Genomic DNA, 24166 nt, shown 5'->3' with positions numbered 1-24166 from the left:
CAAGAAAAGACGTATTCATTGCCTAGCATGGGTGATGCATTTGAGTGTCTACACGACGCGAAGTATTTTTCATCGATTGACCTCCGCTCTGGTTAATGGCACATTGCTGTTGATGGGAAAGACCGCGAGAAGACCGCCTTTATGACGCCCGAAGGCTTTTACCGGTTCAGAGTTACGCCGTTCGGGCTCTGCAATGCGTCAGCGGGTATATCTGCCACACAACAATAATCGTCATCTGCCTTGATGCGTTTCCTTTCTTGAAAACGCTGCGCATGCTACTTTCCTGTCGGGAATGCTATGTCGTGCTGATAACGCGCATGCCGTTCGTTACTGGAAAGTGCCGGGCTCGCCGCGTTAAAGAAAGGAAACGCATCAAGGCAGATGACGATTATCGTTGTGTGGCAGATGTACACACCCTGCACCGCTCCCTTCCGCCATTTTTTTTTCTTCATCAATAAATGTTTATTCCTCCTCCTCCTCCTCCAAAGGGTGCAAACTTTTTTTACAGTGTACTTCACTGTGGAACGCACTCGCCTACCGCACACACTTGCGACGCGATTACCACGGCAGCACAGGCCCGTCAGATTGCAGATGCTCGCGTCCCTATGTACGGAGGTTCCCAGAAGTCCCGTTACGATGGACACCACAGGGACGTCAAGTTCTTACCTGGCTCCCTGGTAGTACTCTTGTGGTCGCCAGCCCGTCGTGTTAGCATATCAGGAGGAAAAAAGAAAACAGGAAAGGAAAACTTCTATCCCGTTATTCAGGTCCCTACCGAATTCCACAACTTTCGCATGTCACAGTTCGAGCGGTGACTTTCCTGCTTTTAGAAGTGGTACCAGGCGGCTGTGTTTCCATTCCTGTGGGACGACAACATCTTGCCATGAACTATTAAAAAGGCTGAGGAGTTCTCTTCGTTCTTCTCGGCCTCCACTATACGATCACGGCTGCCCGGCTGGACATGCTTCTCTGCCTAGGTGGTGCAAAGCAGTATATGTTATGCCATCGGGCCCTGGTGAAGACGAACACCTGCTGTAGGGGTTGGAGGACGGGACTTCAGGATGAAAACCAAACTTGGGAGGATTTATTCTACATTATGTACAGGGAGGTGAGCGTCAATTAACAGTTGTACAGTCATTACGGGCCGGCAGCAACTCGGACGCTGCGGCCCGCGGCAAGAAGTTCGAGAGAGGTGAATCAGGGAATCAGGGAATGTCCCAGAATGCTCAGGTCTCTCTGGAAGGCTTCTTATAAACCCTTCGAGCACTGGAAGTCACGTCATGTTCGACCAATGGGAGAGTCCGCTCCGATGACGCCACTTTCAGCCAGTGGTAGGCGCCCGTGTCGCGGTGTCACACCTGGCGTCTCTCTGCGGTCTTGCCTCGCAGACTGGCAATGCACTTCTAACGAGGAGAAGGGGAGGGCTGCTCATGCTCCATTGTCCGAGCCCCCCTTCTAATCCCGGCGGCGTACGAACTTGTTGGCACGTGAACTTGTTGCCTTCAACTTGTTTGCTCGGCCGCTCCTCTGGAATGTGCTTTCCTGCTTCTGCATTCCTCAGTTAGCTGTGCGAAGTAATCGCAGGAAAGAGCTCCATATCTAACACTGCATTGCGCCATAACAGCTTCTAACTCTTCCATAGAGAATGGAGCGTCCATACTTGCATTTCGTGGGCCAGGGATGTTGCCTAAAGATTTGTCAGGGACTAAAACGATCTCCAGTGAGCTTTCTCTTCTTTTAATCTTTCCGTCCCCCTTTCCCTTTCCCCAGTGTAGGGTAGCCAACCGGGCTCAGTCCTGGTTAACCTCCCTATCTTTCATTTATCATTTTCTCTCTCTCTCTCTTCGCATGTCACATGTGAGACTGCTCCCGAAGACTCGGGTCCATCGTCTGCACAACCAGGAACCAATGTCGTTCATGTCGTCTGCTTCGAGCCCTACGTGCGAGTTGTTCTTTTGCCACGTTTGTTTGCTCCGGGACGGCGGGGTAGTGTCGCGAGGAAGAAGACTAGCACTAGCCCTTCCGTCGCCGTGTTTTAAGCTGTCGGCTTGAGTCGTCCGTGTTCGTGTTTGCGCTTAGAAGTGTTGTGTGGGGCTCTACACAGCCCCAGAGACCAACGCCGGACAAGCCCACAAGGACGATCCAAACAGACACAAGTTCTCAGCTGGAAGGAGCGTAGGCGTCCGTTTCCCAATGGTTTTGTTTGACCGGCTGCACAATGCACTAATCGGCAACGGCCACGCTAACATACGTCACAATTGCTGGACCACGTATACGGACTCCGCCGGGCGCTGCAATTCAAACATTTGTAGCTTGTTTGTCGACCCGAGAGGGCGCCGCACAACAATGAGTAGCACTTGTTTCCGCTAAGCATGGCGAAACACAAGAACGAAGAAAGCAGACACACACCAATCGCCAGAACTTGGAACAAAAGTTCTTTCTCACTCACTCACTCACTCACTCACTCACTCACTCACTCACTCACTCACTCACTCACTCACTCACTCACTCACTCACTCACTCACTCACTCACTCACTCACTCACTCACTCACTCACTCACTCACTCACTCACTCACTCACTCACTCACTCACTCACTCACTCACAAGACAAAGATAAGGTCAACAGTGACGTATGTATTATCACGTGGTGTGCATGAAATTCGTCTCTTCTTTCGACAATGGCACAAATGTCCGGCTTACGCACGTGTCACCAACTACAACGCACGCAAAAGGCCTCGGCTGTCTCCCTTGTGATGACACACGAGTGCCAAGCAAACTAGCGCGCTTGTTCATCTTGCTGCAAAATAATAACCGCTGTTTGGTTTCCGGATCGGGGTACCGGAGTGCAATAAGCCAATGCGCCATCCGTGAGGCCACGGACGTGGTCACAGGACGAGTAACACCTTACGAATAATAGCTTTACGACTTTCCTCCTCGTGATGCAGCACCAAAAGACAGGGGGAGAGAGAGAGGTTCTTTCCGAGACATACGGGAGAAAAATGAACAAAACTTAAATAAAACAACAAAACAACCGAGGAGATAAACGAAAGATGAAACGAAGGGAGAAAAGCAGTAATAACGAAGAAAAGAAACAAACACCATCTAATACCTGCGCCTAAGCGCGCAGAACTGGCCGCTACACCGGCAACAACGTTGTAATCCAAGAAACGCGACGTCCCTGTGGACAACAAGCGCCGGCGAATACAACGAGGGGGGAGGTAATGTAGACGGCCCACAACAAGCAGAACAAGGTTTCGGCGAGGTGGAGAACGAGCGGAACGACGGAAGAGAAGGAAGAAAAAAAATGCGACACGCGAAGCGGAACGCGCAACGTGAGCGCGTAAGAAGACAAAGAAAGGGAAACTTTGTTGTTACCGTGTGGGCGAAAGATACTGAGGGCGCCGCAAACCCGGGTTCCATCTCTTCGAAGCCGGCCCGTTCGCTAGCGCCGCGAATAAAGTGTACCGTATTCACTCGCACGATAGCCGCGCCATTTATGTAACATTTCCCGAGTTTGTTGCCTCGGCCCATAAAGCGGTGAAGGCGCTTTTGTGTTTCTTAAGGACGACGGGTTTGTGCGACCATCTGTGACTATTATTGCAATTTCTGTAAAACCACACGCGTCAGCGAACTTGCCGCGATTTCCTTCTTTCCTTCCCTCCTCTCTCTCCCTGTTATCTTTGCTTTCCCCTTTCTCATTCCCCCGGTGTAGGGTAGCCAACCGGACGTTATTCTGGTTAACCTGCCTGCCTTCTGCTCTTCTCTTTCTTCCTCCTCCTCCCGCGAGTCCGTTGTCTGGCTGGAGCTAACATTCGTGTTGTAACGCGCAGGGTATTGAACTGATGGGGAGTTTTAGATTTTGCGCACCCGAAGTTTAGGGACGCGAACTGTTTGAAGAGAGAGTAAAAAGGGATACAAAAAAAAACATGATGGATACAAAATAACGTAAGCAAGGCGTGGCGCAACGGGTGCTCAGAAATCCCTTTGCGTACTCAAAGCCGTTTTGTGCGCTAAGGTACAAACTCCCTAAAGACTACTTGCCAGAACTTCGCGTAAAAAAAAAAAAACACAGAGAAGATTGATCCGAGGCAATGTGGAAACATAAAGGATGCGAAGCAACAATAAAAAACCTTAAGCTTGCGGTGTTTTTTTTAATGATTATTTACTCGTAGGAAAGAAATAATTGCTCGCGAATCATTGGAGTGTGATTGTCCAATTCAGGTGATAGCTTTCCGTCAGACCTGTTGGAATATGTTGGTGGCGATAGCTATTGCTTAGTTCTACTATGCTATTCACGGAAGCGAAGATCTTGGGAGCCTGGCCTCACAGCTCATTGGCCCAGAAAGCAGTTAGAGCGCTTTTTCGCTACCTGAAGGCAACGGACTTGAGTGCCCGACTATAGACAACCTACACTTAAGTTCTCTCTCTTTCTCTTTCACTCCCCATTCCCCTCCCCACGCGTAGGGTAGCAAACTGGACTCAGTCTGGTTAACCTCCCTGCCTTTCCGTCTTCCCTTCTCTCTCTCTCTCTCTCTCTCTACTATGCTTAAGTGCTATAGACAAGGCGCGCGGTTTGCGTGACGTTGCACAACCTCCAGGACCGGCCCACGTTAGAAAACATAATAGAAACCATAGTGATCGCAGACGCCATGCACTGCTGTCGGGTTCGGCGCCACAAATAATCGCATTTAATTGCACTGCCACTGAGATCGGCCCAGGAGTAAAAAAAAGGCACAGGAAGGTACAGCTGAAGTCAAGTACACTTAAAAAAAAAAGAAAGAAAGGCAACGAGAATGCCCTAATGTCTGTTGAGAATTTTAGTCGCAAGAACTCTCGCTTTGTGCCGACATGTTCTTTCTCGTTCCGTCACGACACAAAGTGGCAGCGTCCTCAATGACGAGATGTCACGTTACGATCAAACGCTACTGTCGCTAGTGTAGAAAGCGATCGACATTGTGTTGCGATCAAACGTAACGATCTGAACCGGAACACGACAGGAGGACAGACCGTGCTACGAAAATCACCCGTCAGGACTGTGGTTGTAAGTTCCAAGATACGAAGTAATATTTTCATGTTATTTTTTCGGGGGGGGGGGGGGAGAGCTGCGAAGTTTTCACGGTAGATGAGTTAACACCACTACCTACTAGAAATTACGTGTCGACGTACTATTTGGCCGTACATTATTTCTCTTTCTTAAGCTTCTCGCTCAAAATTCAAAATTGGGGTGCGCCTAGTACGCGGGTCTATGCGTTACAGTATTATTTCTTTCCCGCCATCGCTCTTGTGCCTCTTACGAAATGGCAGAACAGGATGCATTCTGGTTAACAAATACACGAAGCTCTTCGCGCTTTATGGCTCTTTGTTGACTCTGTTCCCTCACCGCTGCTTATGTAAAGAGAAATGCGCGAGTCACATTATTTTTTTTTCTCTTGCCACAGAACTAAATAAAGAAATGTTGTACGCAGACAATATGTTCCTTCCAACGTCTTCTCCTTTTTGCTTTCGACAGCAATGTGGATGCACATTCACAAGCGCTATAGAAAGAGAAACACGAAATGCAGCCGTTTAACCGAAGATATACACCGAGCGTATAAACTAGGCTCACTATACACGACATTATAACCCTACATAGACGAGCTGTGCCTGCAGGCAACATACCAGGCGGTTTTTTTTTCTTTCTGAGTTTGTGTGTTGAGCATAAAGTTTGTGGCCGAGTGCCTTCAGCTAACACTGAATGACCAGCGGCAAGCGTCATTTGTCGGTGTAGAGTGGCGCGCAGAACAAGGAAGAACAATTCTGCAGCGCGAGACTCGCTTTCGTTTGAAAAGCGTGCTTAAATGACACAAACCAAAGCAAGATCTCCGGCTCACTCGCGTCACCCACGTGGTGAAAAACAAATGAAATGTACACTCAACAGCAAAAGTTTGCGGGATGCGGTTTCCCCTTCAAAAGTGACTTCCTGCATTGTGAAGGCATGACACTGTGTAGGTGGCGAAGGCTACCACATGCTGGTAAATTTAATTCGAGGCTGTGTTACCACGCTTCGTGAGAATTCAGCTTCTTGGCAGATCCTGGGTCCCGCAAACTTTTGCGGTTGACTGTACACCCGTGGTTAGCGTGTGGCGACCGATAGCTGTCTGTACAACATTCCGAACAAAGGCACAGGTGGCTTGAAGTGAAGCCCACTTTCAGTCTTTTGCCTTGCGTTTTCCACCTAATGTTACACAGTGTTCCCAGAAAACATTTTTTTCTTTCTTTCGGTTAGTTATTCTCATTGTCGACCTGTTTGGCATATTTAGATGGAAAATTAAAAAAAGGGTTCCTTGTATTTGTATCTGACATCATTAAACGGATAAAAAAAAGACACTCCGATGTACAGTCGCGGACAGAATATTATGGACCATGAAATCTAAGAAAAAGCTGAATATCTCCGCAACCTCACAACGCAATCTGGTACAGTAAAAGCTCGTTAATTCGAACCGCAAGGGGAAGCCGCTTCAGTTCGAATTAACGAAAGTTCGAACTAATGAAAGTGAAGGAGAGCAACAGTACACTGTGATTTGGAAGCAGTAGGGCATGTAAGAAATTTGGCGTGTTAGAAAGTGATGGCTTGTGCCGCGGGCACACGCCATCTTCAAGGCGAAGCTCTGGGTCCGACTGTGCCACACCACCGATGTCCACCGAAATGAACGTTAGCCGAGGCTTAACACCATCACAATGAATCGCGATGGCCTATACCTCCTAAGCTGAAAACAAAGGTGCACAACCAATGAAAACTGCCCAAACAAAGACGCTGAACATGTGAAGGTGGCGAAGGTCCTCATTAGTTGGGTCTTGATTGCAAGCGCAGCTGCGACGTACTTGATTCGCTGTGTTTTGGCGCTTGCTGTGCCATCTCCGCACAAAATTAGCAGCTGTACAAGATTTGCAAAGCCTCCGAGATTCACAACGGGCAAGTAGTCTCGGAGGTTACGTAGAACGGAGAGGCGGCAGCCACCGCTGCCTTCTGGCTGACCCCTTGTCGGTAAGATTATTTTCCGATTTTGCCTTCTCTCGCCGTTCTCTCCGTTTCGGAGGCAATACAGCGTTGTGTGTAGGCAGTAGGCGCGTTTCTCTGGCCGTGTGCCAGGCAAGCGTAGTTCGAATTATCCGTGAGGGAACCTTCTCGCGTTCGAATTAACGGACTTTTTTATACATATACTTCTTTGGAGCTTGGCCGGACCAAATCGTACAGTTCGAATTATCCATAAATTCGAATTATTGAAGTTCGAATTAACGAGCTTTCACTGTATTTGCATTTTGGACCTCGACTAGAATATGCTAACAACGTTGTCGTGGGCAGTTTTACTGGTTACTGCTACAGGCTGCTCGGGAATTGAACGTTTTCGGAGATCCCGTGGTCCATTTTATTCTGTCCGGGACTGCACGTATCGCAATCTCTTTATTATGCCTACAATATAGCATTCTCTGCTTGATTTATGTAGTAATATTTTCATTCCAAGCTTTCTTTTTTCGTTTTGGCCTTGTTTGCTAGTATTTATTTCTGGCGTTTCGGATGACGGGGCTCCGGTGACTCAATAAACAAATCTCATTAGTTTATAATAAACAACAATAATAATAACTATGATTTATCTTTTGATTGAGGCGAGGTTTCTTCTTTTGTAAGTGCTGCATGATTTTGAGTGTCAAAAATTCACCGATGATTGCGATACTCCCTAGTGCGAAATTTGAGCGCAGCTCTACACGTATTTTCATTTTGCGTTGCATTTGCTGGCGCAGACAATTTCGCGCGGTACGCTGCAAACGGATCTAAGGGTGGCGCGACTGCCTCCCTAATCGGGAGATGCGCGAGAAGAGAGAGAGACAAAGAGGAGGAAAGACAGGGAGGTTAGCCAGTGTAAGTACCGGCTGGCTACCCTGTGCTGGGGAAAGGGGTAAAGGGAATAAAAGGAGTAAGAAGAAGAAGAGGAGAAAAAAAAAATTAAGGAAATTCACGCAGTATCGCGATACTACGCGATACAACACTCAAAGGCGATAAGGCGCGAGAAGCAGCGCGTGGGTGACGCGTGGCCGCGACTCACAGCCGCCGCCGCCGCCGCAGGCAGACCTCTGCTCATGCAGCGCTTTGTTTCCATATGTCTGACGCGCGCTACTCTGGCGCCATCTCGTAGCCATCGTCGCCGCAGAGCGGGTCTTGCGCAGCAGCGAGCTTTTCTTTTCACGCTTTCACCGTGTCCTCCACTTGGCCTCTCTCGTGGTTCCGCGGCACCCTCCTCCTCCGCTTTCCTCCTCGCCCTCTCTTCGCTAGCGCCGTCTTTCATCCCTCGCTACGCGTTCGCTCTTTCATCCCTCGCTGCGCTACACGTTCGCTCTTTCATCCTTCGCGGCCTTTGTTCGCTCAGTTACGAGGGACGCCGGGGAACAAAGAGAAAATCGGACATCCACAAGTTCGTAGCAATTGCTACAAAGAAAACCCACACGGGTTCCTCGAAAGAAAAGCCTCATAGTTGATTTTCCCTTTATTCATTACTTCTCTCCACCTTGCGGGTTTCCGCAGAACTACTACGTCAGACTCTTGCAGTGACGGCGCACAAGAAGAAATACAGACAGGACAAGGCGCTTGTCCTGTCTGTATTTTTCTTCTTGTGTGCCGTCACTATTGGCGCTTCACCAATTGAAAGCTATGCACCAACTTGCCCCACAACGTGTTTTACTTTTGCCTTTGCTTCGTTTTGTCGACAAATTCGACTTCGCCCTGCCATCTGCTAGCCGCCTGATTAGCTCAGGTGGTAGAGCGGCTGCCCCGAGAAGGCGGTGGTCCCGGGTTCGAGTCCCGGACCAGGACGAATTTTTCAACTCTGAGGCTTTTCTTTCGAGGAACCCGTATGGGTTTCCTTTGTAGCAATTGCTACGAACGGGTGGATGTCTGATTTTCCCTTTATTCATTACTTCTCTCCACCTTGCGGGTTTCCGCAGAACTACTACGTCGAGGATATGTGGTGCGCTTGCTTTACAAATTGTTGGGAGCTTGGTTTAGCGGTGACATGTAATGGAGTCTTTGGACAGATTGAGAACACAGAGTCGACTGGCTTTATTCAAAAGTAAAAGCAGGTTTTGCCGAGTGGTGGCGCCCGGCCCGGACAGCCGCTTCGGTTCGAGCAGGGGTCAATGGCCCTCACGGCGAGGCAAACTGGATTTCCGGTGCGAGGGGCAATGACCCCCACGGCGCGGAAACCGAAGTGACGGATGGCACAGCAAAGTAATCACGAGTGATGTGTTTTGGAATTTGGCGACGCACGCGCTTCTTTCAAGTAAAACGTGATATCGAAACAGCGCAGTTACATCTGACACGTACACACAGAAAGCACATGCACAGGCGCTGGACTGCAGCCACTGTTGCAGTCCAGCACGTGTATGTGGTTGTAGAGTAGTTGCTGTCGAGCGCCTGTGTGTGTCCTCTCTATGTGTACGCGTACGTGTCAGATGTAAGTGAGCTGCTTCGATATCATGGCTCACCAACTAGCCGATCAGTAACTTTTAAGTAAAACGTGCGTTTGTTTGTGTAGCAAACCCGTTGAGCTGACGCCTGGCGCCCGTTACTTTTCCTTTTTTTTTTTTCGAAACACGTTAGCAGCGCTTAGGAGGACCGGGCGAAAACAAAAAAGTACGCCTCACGCAAACTGTTTCTGACACGACATTACACGGCACGTCAACGGGTTTCGTAATGCCCGTGTGCATCTCCCCCAGTTTTCAGCAAATAGCAAACAATAACTCGAAGTTTTGTTTTTTTTTTTCTTCGCAGGCGGCCACTTACTCTGACGTCGTCTGCCGCATCGCTGCGACGGCGCCTTCGAAGCGACGGCGACACGACGTCCAGCAATGCACCGCGAAGGCAGTTAGCAGGCCGGGATGCTGGTACGCCTGCGTCTGTGCCACTGGCAGTGTGTGTGTCGCTCTCGGGATGCGGATTTTCACCCCGACGTCTGCAATAACTCGAGTCTCCTGCAAGCCTGCCGCCAGCGAAGGTGAGTCCAACTGAGCGAGCTTTGCCTCCTTTGCGTTGTTTTTTGTTCGCTGTTTTTTTTTCTTTCGTGCTTGCTGACAAGTATACGTGACGAAGAAAATCCTTTAGCGGATTGATATAAACTCGACGCCTACGGTAACGAGTTGTATGACGCCAATCACGGGAACCCGGGTGGCTCGTTAGAGGCAGAGCACTCTGGCAATTGGCTAGCGCATTCTCGTAGTTGTTGAGCGGAGCGGCTGCGGGGTCCCCTTCAAGCATCGTCTGTTACAAGGCATCAAGTTATCAATGCACTTAGGAGCATGAGCCCCTGTCAGGCCATATGGCCTTTAGCTCTTGTTTCCTTTCTCTGTAGGAATGAAAGAAATAAGAACTTCATACGGGGAACCTCAATAGCGCTAAATACACAGGGAGAGACATAGAAACGGCAGCACACTGAGCTAACTTCCAGGAGGAGGAGGAGGATGAAGAGGAAGGAAGGGAGGAAAGGTAGGGAGCTCAACTAGACACACGTCCGGTTTGCTACCCACGCACTACACAGAGATTTGCTACTACACAGAGGAAAGGATTTAAGGGAAGAAAAGATAGTAGAGGGAGCGAAGAAGGTACGGTACTGTCGGTGTGAATACAACTAACTTCCAAACCATGCAAACCATGCGCGGAAGCTGCGTCGTCACCTCAGCGGAAGGCCTACGCCGCCTACACCAGGCTACACCGCGTTGGAGCGTCCGCTGCGCTGAGGGTGCCGAAGCGCTCACTGTCGGCGCTCGTTAGTGTCGTGATGCAGTACTTCGCCTCACCGCTCCTAGATGGCGGTACTATCCCTGTCGAGAGGAATGACATATGTTACGTGTTCGCACCGACGTCACAACCGTTACAGGAAGTTGATGGTGGACCGCAGCATAAAACAATTTCGTATTAAAGTAGGGAGCGTTTTATTGTACAACCAGTTCGGCGTGAGATTCCATTTAGCTGCTCACGTCGCAGCTGTGAGAGGGGTAGTTAAAACATATTACGTCGAAACACCCCCTTAATTATCGGCGTGGTTACGTCGGGCTGCGCTGCATGACTTCTTACGCGAACGGCACAGCATGCTGCGTTGGACAGACAAGGGGTAAAGTAGTGGAATGGAAACACCCCTCTTAAATATCGCCCCTGGCCACGTAGCCAGGGCGTTAGAAGGGTTTTCCCACTGCGCAAATTATCGCGTTCGCGCAGCCAGTCATGCAGTGCAGCGCACCTCACGCCAGGAAATACCCGTACGATGTAGCGTGCGTAAACTAGTGTATATCCGGAGTGTTTTTCTTTTTTTTTTTTACTCAACTGTTTCGCCCCTGGCTTTCACGCGGCATCCAGTCCACGCATTGAGCAGGTGAATTTGCTCCAAAAAAAGGAAGTCAGTCACACTCATTGCGTTTCGGCTCCCTCGCTTTCGATGATCGCGGGCCCGAAACCCGAGTGCGGAACAGTGGGAGAGGATGCTATCCAGCGACATCCCGAAAGTCCAACAAGGACTGGTAAGGCGTGCACGCAGGGCAGCTACCCTCAGCGGAGCCCTGGACTAGGGGAACCGACCCTGGAGAGAAGATGGAAGACTCCATCTGAAGCCGCAAAAATCACTGCAAAATAGAGCAAATAAACGTTTTTCATCATCATCATCATCATCATCATCATCATCATCATCATCATCATTCAGCAAGCCGGTCCTTAAAACACTGCGCATTCGTCCGCCGGTTTCGTCTTAGCCGCCGAACCGTGCGTTCGGCGCGTGGCTGGGTTGCCCCGAACTTTCCTGCACTGCTCCCCGCTTACGTTCGCCGCGTAATCGTCGGCTGTCATTACGCGCCCGAGCGGTTCGCTCATTACCGCCTCCAAAGCGCTTAACGAGGCCTTCCCCTCGCGCGCGGCGGTCAAACGGCGCGCCGCTTCTAAGGGACGCCCGAGCAAACCGCCTCCTCCGGACGCGTTCAAATATAGCGCCGCTTGAATTTGCCTCCCCCCCTAATGCGTGTCGCCAACCCCCCCGGGGACAAGCGTCGCGGTGTTTTGCAGCGTCGCGCTGCTCGGCATTGTTGAGCTGGCTGACGTCCGACAGCGTCCTTTAACGTGCGAAGGTCACTGCCCTCTACAACCTTGCGCTGGAGTCGACTTGTTCTTTCATTATTCCTTCTTCTTCTTCCTCTCGGGAACGACAGACTGCATAGCATGCGAATGCCTTGGAGCGTTCGCGTTGTCAGATAACAATCTTTCCCTCATTGGGAGCCTGTGGTTCTAATCACGGGCTCCGGTGGGCCCGTGGGCTAGACCTGCCGGTCCCGACGTGAGACTAGCCGGGTGCGCGACGAGTTCGCGTCCTCGCCGGACCTGCAATAAAGTTTATTCACTCACTCACTCACTCACTCTAATCACGGCTGCTCTGTCAGGGCAAGAAAGACTAGGCCGGAACTTAGCGCCGCTAACTCTCTAAGTGTATGATAACGTGCGCACAAATTGTGGTGGTTGGGACCTATCAACATGTGCGTGTACGTGACGGGCGACCTTGCGCACTATTTTATGGAAGCGACGTTTCTATCTCTCGTACCTTTTTACAAACTTGCGATTTTAAGCGCACTGCGACGCCCTTCGCAGTGTATGGTGTAAGCTCAACACATTTCGAGTTTTCTACTGGACACCTCGAAAGTGAGTGGAGTCCGCCTGTAATGCTGTAAAAGAAGTGCATGGCCGACGGTGAAATGGAGCCTCAGTTGTCCTGCCCAGCAGAGCAATGCTCTAACCGCTCGTTATTGACTGGTTAACATCCTTGTCTTTACTTTCTCTCTCTCTCTCTCTCTCTCACACACACACACAAACAGGCACATACATACATACATACATACATACATACATACATACATACATACATACATACATACATACATACATACATACATACATACATACATACATACATAGACACATACATATACACACGCGCGCGCGCGCTATCACCCGCACTCTTCTCCAGTGCCAGAGATCGCTGTTTCAAACGTCTGGCGCGTATGTCATGTGCCAATGTCTCGCATAGTTCATTCCTGACATCCAGCTCTTTGAGGCGTTGCGTTAGACTGTCCTACCAGCCTTCAATATTGACCCACGTTCTGTGTTAGATAACTCTGAATTCAGTGACTTTCGGCTATTGTGCCAGAGCATTAAAATAAGGGGTGTAGTGCCAGGCTCTATTTCTCGCGAGTTGGAACCCCCGTGAAGCTAGCATACGATAGCTTCATCGTGCGCAGAAGGAAGTATATACGCTCCTATATCGGTGTCTCAGGTTTCTCGCGGGAACCAGACGACGCACCCCTCGACGCACTGCCCAGGCGTCGTTGAAAACGTTCGCATGCCAGAACATACAGCCAACCCTTAGTACCCGGAGATGTGCTGATTATTCCACAAAGCATATTGCGTGAAAAAAGAAATGAGTTTGACAATTGCGTTATGTGCCACTGCGTCTGTAACACCGCTTGAGAAAGAATGCGACTGTCTGGCGAGTCAGTTCTATGTAAATCTGCAAGGCCGCGTGGAAGCATCGTCTCCCGTATTCTAGAACCTTAATTCTAGAAAGTAGACAGCAGTGCCACCCCGCGCCATAAATGACTACTGCTCTGTCATGATCGAGCACGGCAGTAATGTAGAAGTGTAGCGTCTTCTTCCATCGAGGGACGGCGCTGTGTTCGATTCGGTGAAATGGAGGAAGGGCTTCAAGTCGTGGTGGACCGTTCGAGAGCATATGGTGGTGGTTTTTCATCCATCTCGAGAGTAGCGCGAGTTAAGCTCAGCCGTGCTGGGCGTCCGGGTTCGTTATAGCGTCGGTCTGCTGCCGGTTGGATGACGATTGTTCCTGTTCACTACAACTATTCCCCTCAGCCGGTTGCACGTCCGCATATGTGCCACAATGGTTCCCGCCCATGCATCGCGATCCGAGTCCTACTTGTTGGTGCTCACCCGCCGTGGTTGCTCAGTGGCTATGGTGTTGGGCTGCTAAGCACGGGGTCGCGGGATCGAATCCCGGCCACGGCGGCCGCATTTCGATGGGGGTGAAATGCGAAAACACCCGTGTACTTAGATTTAGGTGCACGTTAAAGAACCCCGGGTGGTCGAAATTTCCGGAGTCCCCCACTACGGCGTGCCTCATAATCAGAAAGTGGTTTTGGCAATTTAATTACTTGTTGGCGCGTGAGTTTTGCTTGCTGTGATTTTCGGGGCGGTGGAGTTAGTTTAGCTTCTTCCCTTTGCTTCTTGTTTCTTCTTCAAAAGTGTTTCTGATTTTCTCCGTAAGGCCACAAAGTTGGTAGTTTTAGCTCGTCCCTAAACATGTTGCTATTTATGGTATAATCGGGTTACCCAAACGTACGCGAGATCATCCTTTTCGGTTGCGCCAGCTGGCGGCATACGTTTTAGGCAGAGAGGACACATAGCGGACACAGACACGCTGCAGTAACCAAGTGTTCTCTATATAGCTGGTGGTTTAAAGCGCCAACAGTGACGTAATCGTTGCGGACCAACTACAGTGAAATTTCACTTCTGCCAAATTTGCTGTAAATGAGTGGTATGTTCCACTCAAGCAACCTTGGCAAATGCGCAGGGCTGGTAATTGTATAGTTTTCTTTTGTTAGCTTCCTTTCAGCAGCACCTAAGAAGACGACGCGTGCACCTGGTGGTTCGCACTATGACGTAAGTGCCAGCACGCCTTCCCCGATGATTCTTCAGCGCACCGCGGGCGTTGCCTTATCTTGCAGGTCATGGCTAAGTGCCGCGCTCTAGGCCTTGCGACACTTTCGGCAATCGCTAATTGCGGTGTTCTCCTTTTTTTCCTTTTTCAGTTCTGTCATCAAAAGTAGCAAGTTCTGCGAGCTTTACGTGACGCTTCCGCTCTTGTTTTAAACGCGAAATTTTGCATTGAATTTCAACGTCTGCGCTATCTGAAGATAGGTTCTTTTTACGCGGTCTGAAATTGATTGCGGTTGGCCTTTAACATTACAACGTTTTTTTTCTCTTTTCTTCTTTTTTTTTTGATCGATAAAGACACCTACGTGACACGAAAACGTGCCAGCGCGTTTTGCTTGGACAAATAGTCACTACATGTCGCCCACAGCGCTGTTGTTGCAGTTGGCGTGTACGGTAATTCAGTTCTCCGCGAAGTTTCTTACGTTTACGAGCAGGGTAGAACTCCGGAGTGTCTAAAATGTCGCGTGCAACGTGTACTTATCGCTGTAGCTTCAAATGCTCGCACCTGAGAAAGCATCGAACGACCGGACCTGTACTTAGTGGCCATGTTTTACGACGTTGCTGCGGTCGGTGATGTTTGCGGCTCGCCTAATGAGGTGCGACGTCGACGGTAAACGCTTGCTATCGATTTTTCGTTCCCCCTCGCCTTCCCTGCCGCTCGCCACTGTGTCGTCGCTCCTCGAGTACATGATTGAGGGGTAGCGCGCGTTTGGCGCGCTTAGATCGAAGCCTCAACGCCGACCGGGTTCCTAAATCTGTGCAGTTGTTACATGCTATACGGTATGCGTGTGCTCTTTCGCGTACTAACCGCACCTACTGCACCTTTGCATTTCCTCTTCCACGCGAACGTGCGTATTGTCTGTTTCACCGGATGCACGGTATTGCAGTGCACTGCCGCCAATGCCGCTTAGGCGGTCGAGCCGCTCGTACATCACAGTCTCGTTTCGCGATATGGTAGCGGCCCGTTGCGCCGTGTTTAGAACATCAGATGCATCGGAGTGTGTGTGTGTGTGTGTGTGTGTGTGTGTGTGTGTGTGTGTGTGTGTGTGTGTTTGTGTGTGTGTGTGTGTGTGTGTGTGTGTGTGTGTGTGTGTGTGTTCGCGTTTGGTGCTTGCGTTTGTGCGTGTCTTTCATTTCGTTTTTTTTATGTACCCGTGTGTGCTAACGTGTGTGTCGTTGAACATCGCTCAAGGATTCTCAGCTGTAATGTCACAAAGGAGCACGAAGGCTATAAAGAGCCCCACCCCTTAGCGGGCGCCAGCGGTTATACTTATGGGCCACTGTCTCTTGCTCCTTAGCGCGGCCCCTAATCAAAGTGAGCTACTAGCGCTTCTGCACCGTTGGCCCATCGGAACGCGGCTGTGTCGGGAATCGAACCCTCTTCCTCGATCTTGCCAGAAGTGCTCCACATGCAGCCAGTGAAACACGACAACCAGCAAAACGAAGGGGAGGAGAAAAAGCCAATACCCCGGTGAGCCCGCGCGGCTGTATAGCGTGCAGTCGCGTAGCAAAACGCAACGTTGAGGCATCTCGCGTGTTAATCGATATAGCGCTACAAGGAAGTTTTCTTTCGTGGCTGCGCGGGAGCGGAACGACTTTATCGACCATTCCAGTGGTGACGCCCACGCCATTTCATGACGCCACGCTTGCTTGACTTATTCATTGTCGCGCGGCACGGTGCAGGCCCCCCTTGGCTAGAGCTATGCGTGCGTCGCCTCCATTACCCGATGAGAAGCCGGGCGTACGGGCGAGGAAGCCGTTCTGGCAAATACGAGGCATGCTCATTGGGGGGAGCGTCCATCCTCCGATGTAGCTTATGGCGGACTTGCCTATAGGTGCAAGTACTAACGGTCAATCGCACATCACAAACTCGAGCGTATTGGAAACGCTATTGCGAGCCTTGCGGGCAGAGAAGAAGCGCACAAAACAGGTGGTTGGCCTTATATCGAGAGCGAGGGTCTGGGATTGATTTATGTTGGGTCAAATCATAAATTTGTGGCGACTATTGTGTCGCCGGCTTACCTTCAAATGAAAAAAAAAAGAACTTGTTTTGAATTAAAATCGTGGACAAGAACCACGACTTGATTATGAATGACGCCGTAGATAGTGCAATGCCGGGCCGACCCGCGACGGAGGGGCAATTCGCCATTAAGGAGCCCACGTACACAGCTTCGCTGGTCATCGTGACAGTGTGGAAGGGCACTGAGATTTTTTAATGGGCTCAGTCTAAAGCCGTTTCTGTTGGCAATGTCCGTCGCCTCCGGCGTCCGTCGCAGCCATTTCCAGTAACAAGAATACCAGGTTCTAACCGTGATCGAACCCGCCTCTATTCGGGAGTCAGCTACTCTACCTCTATGCCATGCTAGCGCTTGCTATCTCAGAATGGTTGCTCACTGGGCTAGTTCGTTCTTTGCAACTTATGTAGCAGCGCTAAACGTAACGAAGGGACGACGATAGTGTTCGATATAGTTGGATGATAAGTCTCTATCATCGTCCATTCCTTACATTTCGCTCTGTTGCATAAGTATACTTGCTATCTGCTGCGGAAACATACCCTGTACAGGCGTCCAAGGATGCGAGGAGTCACATCATGCGAGACGCCCGCCGCATAACGTCGATACGTGCGCACTTTGCGTTGCAGTTGCAAATTACTGCACCTGGTGACACGTGTTGTAGCAGTTGCATCGTGTAGTGCAAATCGAGACGTGATGTGAGATGCGCGCCGCGTAGCGTCGATGCGTGGAAATTTGGCATTACTGTTGCGTTGTATTCCACCAGGTGTCATGACATGTATAGCAGTTATGGTGGTGATAACGGTGGTGAGAACTGAATGATCAAGTAAACTCTACGCCCAAGAAACCTTACTACATCTGCCACGTGCGCATCCGTGCTCCAAAACGTACACGAGGGTTGCAATGTGGGCTTGTATGGTAATGCATATTCAAGGGAGTATGGTAGCGCAATTCAAAGACGGTGCAAAAGAAGACACAAAGGGACACACACAGCGCTGTGTGTGTCTCTTTGTGTCTTCTTTTGTCCCGTCTTTTAATCGCGCTGCCGTACACCCCTTGAAGATCCAAAACGTAGTTCCCGAGGGACGCTGATATAGATTGAAGTCCGACTGTGCCGTGACGTCGCGACAATGAACTGTCGCAATGGCTGGCGTGTGTTCACAAATTTTTGCAACTTCTTTTCTTATGCTGTCAGCGATGATGGACACATGACATATTTGCATTAGAAATTCTGCACAAATTTGCGCGCCCATACAGATAACAACTGCTGATACCGGCTTAGCGGCTAACACTGTGCTTACGTTTGAGTCTCATATCGGCCGTGATACTTGTTGAGAGATTTCACGAGTCCTCAATATGTAAGGTCCTCTCGCCATTATCAAGCAAGGGACTACAAAGGATTTGCCTACTTTGCGGAACTACGAACGACTTTGGCGCTCTGATATAACCCGTTATGCTTATGCGAGGAAAGAAGGCAAAGAGATACCGCAGTAGCCTACATAGGGCACCTTGATTAGGCATTACCCGTCAACAGACAGTTTTAAAATATCGTTCAGGCCTCACCCAAGTTCAACACAAATAGGTTGCACAGCTTTTTAGTCAGCTTACCGGAGCGCATATACACACAAAAAACGGTAACGGAGCTTTCGCAAGCTGATCGAAAAGTGTACGAATTGCTACAATTAGGCATATGTACGTATGGCTGACAACATTGGTCGTGTGTCCTGAAGCCTCTGGCATCGGTCGGCCACAAGTAAAGGTATGTAAGAGCGTGCTCAGCCCTGACTCTCAGCTTTTCTGATGTGTCCGACTACGCGAGAAGTGTTCCTGTCTGATCGAAGCTCTCAAATCAGTATGAACATTACTTAGACGGATTTAGTGGTATAGCAGTTGCAAACATATGAATTAACATATGCCCCATTCATGCTCGACATGTAGCGACGCAGAGTCGGTGAGTTTTGGCATGTAAGTTGTGTAAATTGGCTGTCTAAGACGTTCTTCTGCACAGATGTAGCAGCGGGCCCGTTTTCCAAAGAGAGCCCGGCGGGCTGAATGCAGATTGTTTCCTTCTGTTCGCTTCTGCTAGAAATTGTCGTCTGCAGCCTTCGCGAGGCGACGGACGAGAAAAGACGAGATCGAGAAACCGCAGCGAGCGCATTTACAAATTCGAGGAAGCCCGTCGCGTGCCATTTGCCGACCGGCTGCCTGGACGCGCCGAAAATTGCATTACGTCCGCGAGCACAATGTAGTGTCCGACTTGGCTGCAACGCGTCGGGACCCGCTACGGGGTACACGCGTCAACTCCGCCAAGCGCCACTGGTTCTTTCCCTTCACGTGACCTGCTCGGTATTGAAAAGAGCCAAGCCTCGTACTTCTTGCAGGGCACGTTCTTTTGCAGCAGGCCGTGTTGTCACCGCGTTTCTGCTGCTGATTAAATAAGACACCTTGAAATTTAAAAAAAGAAAAGTAGACCCGGCTGTAGTCAGTCACTTACTGAAACCCGAAGGCGGCCTCGATTCTTTTCGACGGTCAGTCCAAGTTTTCGCGAAAAAGCTCTGAGAAAGCGCAATGCCGTCCTCGACAAGGCATTGCCTGATGCTCACCGAGCCGGAAGCCGGACTACACTGTTTTGAATCGGAACGTCTTTTGTGTACACATCAGCTTGGGCTTTCAAGATCAGGTGCTCGACTTGCTCGCCTTGTGCAGACTGCGACGAGTGTAACCATTTATAGAGCATCTTATGTTGTCCTGCCGTCGCTATACAAGAAAGTGAAAGCCGTCACTTTTCCTGCAGTGAAGAGGCTTTCCACGATATTGCCTGCGGCGTTTGGTGTTTCCAAAAAGCAGCAAGATCCCCGGGAGTAACATCATCGACCTTCTGCTCTTGTTTCTCGTCGGTAGCCGTCTTACTCGCGTATGGTGATGACCCTGACAACCTGAAAGGGAGAGTACTGGGCTAAGGAAGTGTCAGCTTTTACTGCAAGGCTAAAGTTGCGTGTTGCAATGCTGCAAATATACTGCTTACACGGCACTTTAAAAGGTCACCCTGACAGCCTGAAAGGGGAGTACAGGGCTAAGGAAGTGTCAGCTTTTACTACGAGGCTAAGCTCGCCTGTTGCAATGCTACCAATATACTGCTTACACGGCGCTTTAAAGGAGCACACACAAGAATAACGTTGCGGTGGAGACATCCTTAAGGTAGTTTGCGAAGCATTATACCGGGTGTCCCAATTAACTTGGACCAATATTTTAAAGGAAACCCAATTACAGCTCTAGAGAAATCGTATTGACTGCATAGTATAGCGGTAGCCGTGTGTGCTTACAGCCAGTATTTGTTTTTGCATCTCGAAGTATTGAATAATTCGGATAGAGTCACAACCGTGTACCAATGAAGTGAATACATTCTTTCCGGCGTTTCTTTTTTTCATCATTGCAATGCCCGCCTTCTTCATCGTTTCCTGATTCTTGCGGTGAAGACCCACCTCACCCAGTCGAGATCGTATCAAGAGCCAACGATTGAACTTAGCAAGTTCGCAGATCATGTTCCCCATAACCGATATTTAAAAAAATGTTATTTTGAAGTCTTAAATATCACGCTGATGTGCCGACGCTCGGTTGCAACGCGAGGCCTAAAATTTTTTTTAATGAATTTATTACCGATCACACGTACTGAGTGACGGAATCAAAGGAAATAAAGTAAAACATTGCATAATTTAAACATAATTCGTCATTCCAGTAACAGACCGGTGGGCTATAGACCTGTCTTTGACGTGACATTATAGATACAGGGTTTATGTAGAAAAGTATAATTTTGTTGCGTAGAACAGAGCTGAACAAACGTGGTCAGCGTAAATTAAGGTTTATAGGGGCCATGTCACTGGTACCTTCTTGGAGCCCTTGCATATACAGGGCGATCATTTCTTTGCTTTATGGAATAAGAAAGCCTAATCCTTAGACGCCTGCAAAGTAATACGTACACGCACGGAACGATAATGCATCGCCTCTACCCGACGCTCCACGGCTACCTCTGCCCACTTTGCAACGTATCCGACACTCTGGCACACTTGCTCCTGGAATGCCCGTGGCAGGAAGGCAGCGAAATGAAACCAGAAACGCACGCAAAACGAGCAATAGAAGCAAACGACCTATTCGAAACGTGGGAGGCCAAGCTAACCCTCGGGGACCTGGAAGACCAGCGACAACTCGTCGCCAGGGCCAAGAGGGCAGTCGAAGCCAGAGGGTTCCTGGACTAAGGAGCCCTCCCACCTTAGGGTGATACCCGGCCTCGCTCGGGACACTGTTTCGTTTAATAAACGTTTCTCTCTCTCTCTATGGAATTTGTATAAAATCACCTGTGACAGATAGGATAGGTGTTTGTCCTTGAGGTGCGTTATTCGAAGAGGCCGAAATTACTAGCACGAAAAATCGAAACGCATATTCAACGAATTACCAGGAATTTACAAATTACCTTTTTACTTCATTACCTTAAGGCTCATATTGCAATTTACAATTTGTAGCCGGCGAGCTTGCAACGCGTATCCACTTGAAATGAATTTCCAGGATAGCACCAGTTCCGACATATTATTTCCCAAAGTGTGGAACGAAATACATGGGCGTTCCTGTTAATTTTGTGCTTCAATTCATAAAATAGCGTTTTTGGTAAAGAAGTAACTGGAAAAACAGTGCATTCTTAGGGCACCTTTGGTGGCGCATATCTTCTAACTCGAGTCATGCCGGAAATTAATTCCAAATGGATACACCTGGCAAACTCACCGGCTGCAAGTCGTAAATTACAATATGTTCTGTACAGCAAATAATTCAACATAAAACTAGTGGAATTTTGTTATTTGGTTGAATGTGTGTTTCCATTTCTCGTGCAAGTAATGTCCGCTTCTCAGCATAATCCAGATGAAGGACTAGAATTATGTTATACGCAACATGCTATCCTTAAATATTGCATAAAACTAAAGAAAAATGAATGTCAAATGAAGTTACAATGTTTTAAATTTTTTATTCTTTGCCTCTCAAACTAAAAAAGATCACCGCCCAAGCACTTCGTACAGATGGTTAACCAGTGAAGCTGAAACGTGCGGCCCTGGTGTTTATCACTGGGTTCTCACTTACCATTAAACTACGGCTTCGCAGGCTGCACGAGCCTGTTCTTGTGTCCGGGCTGCAGCATCGGTACGGCGTACACGAGCTCGTTCCAGGCTCCGCTCGCGGCGTTGCTGATCGAAAGCTGCCTGCTCCTCGGGAGTACGTATGACGCGTGAGCCACCTATTTCGCGGCCGGAGAGAAACTTTTGCACGCGCGCTCGGCTGCGACGGAGGGCAACGACGTCACTACTGGCGCAGCTAATCCAACACCAGCTAGATAGCACAAAGCCTTTTCGCTGCGATCCATGATGTCATGTTACCTGGCCCGACTGCCATAGATTCTAGTGGGGATGCTCCCGAGTTGGCAACAGTGATTTTGACGCCACCGCTTTCATCACGCCAGCCATTGTCAATGGAAATTGACAATGGCGTGACCTCATGGATGGGAGAAGACAGGTTTGTGCTATCTAGATGGTGTTAGGTAACCCCTCCTCTCTCTCTCTCTCTTTCTCTCTCTCCCCTTTGTATATTTTTTTGCGCATGGGCTTGCGCCGGAGAAGTTTTCGGCATACAGGCGACCGACAGACGGACCGACGGACATACAAATCGGGTAGCGATATACAGCTTCGCTGTAAAATAATCACCCTGTATTTCCACTGCCATGACTTGCCATGGCAAGTCCATGCTAACCAGTGAGTCTCTAGAGTCTGTGCTGGAGTGCGTTGATTTAACTCAGTTACTCACAGAGGAGCCTGATCATGAGAAGGGAATATGCAAAGAATTTTAAAAAAATGGGTTGGTGTGCATACGGCAAGCTTTACCAAATTCTCACTGGAGCTGACCACTGCTGTTGAAAAGAAAATTGTACGCTTATTGCTATATAAGCTAACACACGAGGCAGAAACTTGGAGGACACCGGCAGCGGTGGCGGCGGATACCATCGCCAACCTAAACGGCTATTAGAATGAGCCCATGACAGCTTAGGCTGTACAAGAAATGGGGCTGTGCAGGCCATATAATGCGTAAGGCAGATAACCGGTGGACCGTCAGTGTTACAGGTCTGGTGCCTAGGGAAGGGAAGTGCAGTCAAAAACGGCAGAAATAAGGAAATTCGCAGGCGCTAGTTGGATTCAGCTTGCGCAAGACAGGGTAATTGGAGATTGCTGGGAGAGGCCTTCGTCCTGCAGTGGACATAAAGACGGGATGATGATGTTGATTGTGATGATGATGATTATGATATATGCGCAAATATACGCATTCACAAAACAGCAGCACGTATCGAGCAGCCGTGGTCGGGAATGGTCTGGGAGGGTTTCAAGAGAACGCTTGGCTTTAATAAGAGGAAGCATCACTTCACGTAGGCATAACCTTGGCAGGGGAACCTCCCCTGCAGCGTTCCCTGTCACTTTCTTCTTCCTTCGGGTCCTATCGGCGCATGGACATTGTGAAGAGGGATCTTGGAAACGACCCTTGAAGGTAGGATTGGGCTTGTAGAAGATTTTAGCGACGCCGACGTCGCACATAGTCTCGAAAGCTTCAAAACTGCCAAGTGATATTCCCTTCCATCTTTCGTTTTTTACCTTTTTTTCCGTGGTAGCGGCACAAATGCCCTGTGTTTTAACTTGTATACTTTGTCTTCTCACTACGTGAACAACGGTATTCCATGAACAAAGATGCATTAGTGTATCGCGTCGCTGTAGAAACGACAATTCATGTAAAATGCTCCTTTGGGGTTAACGTTGGTGTTCAGGCCCCTTCATTTTTGACTATGTATAACACCGACCAGACGGGCTTCTGTCACGCACTCGACTTTAGCCTTTGCGGTTTCATTTGACGTCATGTCACGTCACGTCACGTCATTCATTCGTTCGTTCGTTCGTTCGTTCGTTCGTTCGTTCGTTCGTTCGTTCGTTCGTTCGTTCGTTCGTTCGTTCGTTCGTTCGTTCGTTCGTTCGTTCGTTCGTTTGTTTATTCGTTCGTTCGTTTGTTTGTTTGTTCGTTCGTTCGACAGCTACATTTACTCAGTGGTGGGGCCAGCGACATTTGTCTCCAGGATCTCCAATATCACAACAAATCGATCAATAATTAAATTAAAATGTTTCACTTCGCAGTCGCATTTCTCATCTCCTTTGTTATATGCCGTCTTTGCTGAATTGCACCTCTGCTACGAAAGTCTACGTTTGTGTGTGTATTTCTTTCTTTCTTTCTTTTTTGGTTCCTTCGCTGATGTGCAAGCAGAGCGCTTGATAGGTCTTTTCGAATCCGCCC

At 49.2% G+C, this 24166-nt stretch overlaps 1 protein-coding gene across 2 annotated transcripts in view; it reads left to right on the top strand.

Annotated features, from left to right (window-relative positions):
• The window catches only part of LOC135917978 (tyrosine-protein phosphatase Lar-like), a 691474-nt gene that overhangs the window by 321595 nt on the left and 345713 nt on the right, over positions 1-24166 (top strand). For both annotated transcript variants that reach the window (XM_065451631.1, XM_065451629.1), the window contains exon 4: positions 9804-10026. The gene's annotated coding sequence lies outside the window, so the exon portion shown is untranslated. The remainder of the gene's footprint in view (positions 1-9803; positions 10027-24166) is intronic.

The sequence above is a fragment of the Dermacentor albipictus genome, chromosome 9 (genome assembly GCF_038994185.2).
Source record: "Dermacentor albipictus isolate Rhodes 1998 colony chromosome 9, USDA_Dalb.pri_finalv2, whole genome shotgun sequence".
Classification (NCBI taxonomy): domain Eukaryota; kingdom Metazoa; phylum Arthropoda; class Arachnida; order Ixodida; family Ixodidae; genus Dermacentor; species Dermacentor albipictus.
The sequence above is the reverse complement of the archived record's forward strand: the minus strand, read 5'-3'. Positions and strand labels throughout refer to the sequence as shown.